Source organism: Jatropha curcas, chromosome 10, assembly GCF_041381405.1.
Source record: "Jatropha curcas cultivar XTBG-Jc1 chromosome 10, XTBG_Jcur_1.0, whole genome shotgun sequence".
NCBI classification, from domain to species: Eukaryota; Viridiplantae; Streptophyta; class Magnoliopsida; order Malpighiales; family Euphorbiaceae; genus Jatropha; species Jatropha curcas.
The window spans coordinates 24,146,133-24,151,958 of NC_143160.1; the positions used below are offsets into that span (position 1 = coordinate 24,146,133).

Genomic DNA, 5,826 nt, shown 5'->3' on the forward strand with positions numbered 1-5,826 from the left:
AAAAATAGTGACATACAAAGTGTTTCCCAAAAACACCTCATAATAATTTTCTCACTATTTTCTCTCCCTTAGTTTTAGGAAACCCTTCCTAAAACTAGATAACTAACTCGCTACATTTTCTCTCTTCGTTCTGTGTGTGTGTCTTGTGAGTTGCAATTGCCTCTATTTATAGAGAATGAAGGACGCATTATTAACGCGTCCACCGTTTTCTTTTTCAAAGAAAGCGTGTTGCAACGCGTGTACAGTATAACACGTTTTCTCTTTTTTTTTTTTCTTTCATTCAAAGCGTGTAGGTCCCACATGTCGGAGGGACCCACAACAATTCTCCCCCTCCCGACAACATGGTGGGACTCTTCATTCCTGCTGCTTTGACACACAGCTCGAACTTCTCCTTCTGCCTCAGTTGTTGACAGAGCAACACACTTCTGTAATCTTGACTGCTACGACAAATCTCCCCCTGCACACTCAAGTGGGGACGTTAGCCATCATCATCCCTGTAGCTATAATCTATTAGATCTGCCCACCATCTTGTACCGCCGCTATAACTTTGCGGGACACGCCGCCCGACCTCCTCTTGTCGGGAAGACTTTCGACACAAGGCACCACCTGCAGATCTTTTTTCGGTCTTTAGCTACCACAAATGAACCTTTTGTGAGCTTCCACTGACCATTTCTGAAGGTGCTACAGAAACCTTCATCATCAAATCTACAACCGAGATTTGGACGCATGCTCAAAAGTCCGTTCCTCATCAGTTTTGCCTTCCGGTTTAGTTGAACTAAACACGGGCACATGCATTTTGATTACCATAAGGAAATATCTCATTTCTCCATATATGGTAATTCCCGCCATTTAGACTGATCATTTTGCTTGTCCATTTTGACTTGCGCAGAATATCATCACCAACATAAACTGTATACGTGAACAGTAGTATACGTGAATAGTGACCATGAATAGTAACAGTATACTCGAATAGTAACTGTATGCGTGAATAGTAACTGTACACGTGAATAATACTATGCATGAATAGTGCTGGGCTTACTTGAAACGGACTCAGCAACAATAACGCCAATAGTACTGTTCACCATCAACTTTAGTTACTATTTTACTATTCATCACTAAGTCGATTCTACAATGTCTTTCCGAGCGGACAGCACCAATGGACTCGTCGTAATTTTCTCTTCATCGTGGTATATTTATTTTCAAAATATATCCACGGATCCGGTACCGCTATCTGACCGACTGGACCTGCCGAAACCTGGCTCTGGTACCACTTGTTAGGCATCAGCTCTGATACCACTGTTAGGGCCCGACAATAAAATTACGAGAATAATAACACAGCGGAAAAATAGAAATATGACACAGATATTTACGTGGTTCACCCTAAACTGTTTAGGGCTACGTTCACGGGACAAACTCCGAATCATTCTTCCACTATTAAAAATAGTAGGTATCCAAAAAGAGTAATACAAAAATAGTGACACACAAAGTGTTTCCCAAAAACACCTCATAATAATTTTCTCACTATTTTCTCTCCCTTAGTTTTAGGAAACCCTTCCTAAAACTAGATAACTAACTCGCCACATTTTCTCTCTTCGTTCTGTGTGTGTCTTGTGAGTTGCAATTGCCTCTATTTATAGAGAATGAAGGACACGTTATTAACGCGTCCACCGTTTTCTTTTTCAAAGAAAGTGTATTGCAACGCGTGTACAGTATAACACGTTTTCTCTTTTTTTTTTTTTTCATTCAAAGCGTGTAGGTCCCACATGTCGGAGGGACCCACAACAGAAATTACAATTGAATCGAGACTAGAATGAGAGATTGTTTTAGCTGTAACCATATTTCCTCCTCAAAAGGTCTAAGTGATAGAGATATACTATTAACCATGCATAATTAATAGTATAGCTATGAATGATTTTCTATTGACAATTATTTTTTTGTATTTAATTGGAAATTTGCATTAAATAAATGTTATTAGCATATGAATAATAATTGTGATTAGTACATTTTGTATGTATTTAATTGGACCAAGTAGAGAATGGATGTTTAGTACTGACTGTTAAACATATTCTCTAGGACATTAGAAATAATGTTTATTGTTCTTAATCTTGATTTATTTTAATGTGAGCAAACATTGATTGTCTTGTGCTTTGATTCATTAAAGGGTGAGTTTCATTATTGGAATAATATTCTCGGTGAATTGGGCAAAGATTTTTTGTGTTTGTGAAATATTAATTAATGATAGAATCCATGTCTCGGTTTAGAGATTGATGATGCACTTTAAGTAAGCTTATAAGGTTTCATAGTGTAAACCCTGCAGGTGGATATTGAATCCGACACATGAAATAAGTTGAGCGACAATCTTAAAGTTATATTGTGATTTAAATAAATTGTCAGTAAGTTATTTAAATGACAGCATCTGTAATCTTAACATGGGGAACATTATTTTATTATGTTGTGGAATAGTAAAATAAATAAGGAGTTCAGTCATGAGTTTTTAGTGGAATAATTCATGATTAATTATAATAAGAATATGTTGGTCTACATAGGTTCTTATTATAATTAGTAGCCTGATTTATTTTATTCCTGCGGTCCCTGTAGTGCCCTAATTATTTGGAAAGTTAAGGGTGTATTAAATAATAGATAAATTATTTAGTTTTAAAATAATTGATTTTATTTTAATTAAATAATTTTTTATTTAATTTATTTTATATTAAAAAATATCTTCCTATCGAAGAGAGGTTTTTTAATATAAGATTGGAAAACCCTAAGAATATATAGACGCACGTTATTCTATTCTCTGCCACTCAGAGAGTTCCAAAAGAGAGATAGTTAGGGATTACTGCAGAAGATCGTGGGTGACTCCAAGATCTCTGGAAAGAAGACCGGTGAGCGATTCTGCGCTTCAAGAGGTCAGTTTATTGATTTGTTCGATAATGTTTTTAGTTTGCCTCATATGGTTTCGATAAGGGTTGTTTCCGCTTTATACCCGCTTCCATCAATTGGTATCAGAGCCATACGAAACTGTATGATGGTGGCTATTTTGTCATGTTTCAATCGTGTATCTATTATCTGTTTTGATTGTTTGATTGGTACATGGTTAAGAGAGCTTCAAGAGTTTTTGAAGGACTGCAACACAAAAGTGCAGTACCTGATACAAACTTTTTTTTTTTGAAACTGTAGTTTTTAATGGGCAATTAATATATAAAAAAAAGCATATATATATATATTTTGGGTGTTGTTTCGATGAACAGGAGAGGGGCAAGAAAAGACAAAATTTGGTTTTTGTTTTGAAGATCAGTAGAGGGGCAAGAAAAAAAAAAAAAAAAAAAAAAAGGGCCAGCAGCGTTGCCAGCAGCGTTGATGCAGGTTGAAGGGAAACAGGGGCGGCGGCTAGGGCTTCTTCGTGAAGAAGAAGCTGCTGCTTGCCAAATTTCCCTTCTGGTCCCTCAATTTGTTAAATTTTATATTTTGACCCCTGATCTTTAAGTTTTTATTTTTTGACCCTGTATTTTCTGTTTATTATATTTTAACCCCTGGACTTTAATTGTTTTATATTTTGACCCAGAAAGTATCAGTTATTCCGTTTTGGCCCCCTGGAGTTATTTAAATTATAAAGTGACCCTGATTGTTTCTGGTATTATTAAAATTGCCTAGACTGTTTCCGATTTTTGCAATTTTGGCCCAATAGTTTCTGTTTTATGCAAAATAGTCCAAACAAGTTCTGAAATTTGCGAAATGGCCCAGAATGTTTCTGTTTTTGCAAGATAAACCCAGAATGTTTTAATTTATTTGCATAAATAGACCAGAACACTAAATTTTAACATTTTCAACCAAAATTGTTAATTTTATTTGCAAAATTGTCTTAAAAATATATTATTTTGCAATTTTGATTATAATTAATTTATTTTAATTATATGAATTAATTTGTGAGTGGTTTTTTGTTACTTTCTAGTTGTAATTATTTGCATTTCTTCCCCATCGGAAGATGTCATGTTTTAATATAATTACTGAGCTAGTCTAATTTGTCTGTATTGATTTAACTCTCCATCTGAGTAAATTCATTAGTGACATGAATTAGATGTAATATTTTCTCACACATTAATGTTAATTTAAGAGGCATGTTATCTCCCATCGAGTAGTATGTGCCGGTCTTATCTAATTATAATATGCAAAACATGTGATTGGTTGAATTCTCCCATCGAGGTTGCTATTCATGAATGTTGTGAATGTGTATTTTTTTTGAATTGTGATATCAAAGTTGTATATTTGCAATTTGATTTATTCAATGTTTATTATTGATATGCTATTTTGTTTAATGCATGAAATAGAAATGGCATCATTCAGTCCCCTTGCAAACATCTTAACCCAAAACAAACTTGAGGGTCCAAACTATGTTGACTGGAAGAGGAATTTGGACATTTTGCTTACTGCTGAGGAGTATAAGTTTGTGCTTACTGAAGTTTGTCCTGAAAAACCCGGTGAGGGTGCCTCTGAGGAGGTCACCAGAGCTTACCAGAAATGGGTTAAAGCTGATGAGATGGCGCGATGTTACATTTTGGCTTCTGTGTCAAATGTTTTGCAACATCAGCATCAGAAGATGGACACAACTTTTGACATGCTCGAAAATCTCAAGGAGATGTTTGGAGATCAAACTAGTGCAGCAAGGCAAAATGCACTGAGGGAGATTCTTACTTCCAAAATGGAGGAGGGAACTCCAGTTAGAACTCATGTCTTGAAGATGATGAGTCTTCTGAATGACATGGAGGTTCTTGGTGCTGAGGTTGACAATGCTACACAGATAGAAATGATCTTGAACACTTTGCCAGCCAGTTTTCAGCAATTTCGTTTGAACTATAACATGAATAAGATGGATTTCACTCTGTCTAAGTTGCTGAATGAGCTGGTGGCTGCTGAGACTATCATTAAGCAAGGAGCTGCACCTGTTGTGCTTAATGTTGAGCGAGGTTCTTCTTCTGCCCAGAACAAGGGTAAGAAGAAGAAAAATGCTCACAAGACTAAGCCTAAAACAAGTGGTGCATCTACTAGTGCAAGTGTTGCTGTGAAAAAGCCTAAGGGTAAGTGTTTTCACTGCAAGCAACCTGGGCACTGGAAGTCACAATGTCCAACCTGGTTAGCCAAGAAAAAGCAAGGTATGTCTCTGTTTTATATGCTGATAGTTGAAACTTGTTTAGCGGTGTTGACTACACTCCAATGGTGTGTAGATTCTGGAGCCACTAATCATGTCTGCAATTCATTGCAGGGGTTTCAGGTAACTCGTCAGCTAAATAAAGGAGATGTAAGCATTTTTCTGGGAGATGGCACAGAAGTTGCAGTTCTAGCTATAGGAAATGTTTCTTTGAATTTTGAGAATAATAGAACTTTGTTTTTGAAGGATGTTTTATATGTACCTTCAATTAGAAGGAATTTAATTTCAGTTTCTAGTTTGAGCAAGAATGGATATTCGGTTTGTTTTAATGAATTTTATGATGATTCTGTCGTTATTAAATTTAGAAAACAAATGATATGTTCTGGCTCAATGATTGATGATCTTTTTATTCTCAAAGTTTCACCTGAATTGCAAATTCCTAATTCTGAAGTTAATAACTTTGATGTCATTGTTCCATTGAAAAGAAAACGTCCTATTAAATTTAGTCATACTTATTTGTGGCATTTAAGGCTTGGTCATATTAATTTAGATAGGATTTCTAGGTTGGTCAAGGATGGACCATTGAGTTCATTGAAAGTGGAGGCACTACCAACCTGTGAATCTTGTTTAGAAGGTAAAATGACTAAGAGGCCTTTTCCTATAAAGGGTAATAGAACTAA

The 5,826-nt window shown here is 35.7% G+C and overlaps 1 long non-coding RNA gene across 1 annotated transcript; it reads left to right on the forward strand.

Annotated features, from left to right (window-relative positions):
* Nucleotides 1-4,928: 4,928 nt before the first annotated feature.
* Nucleotides 4,929-5,537, forward strand: LOC149493305 (uncharacterized). The gene is made up of 2 exons (XR_016318536.1): nt 4,929-5,150; nt 5,261-5,537. It is a non-coding gene; the product is annotated as an uncharacterized LOC149493305 (long non-coding RNA).
* Nucleotides 5,538-5,826: the final 289 nt, after the last annotated feature.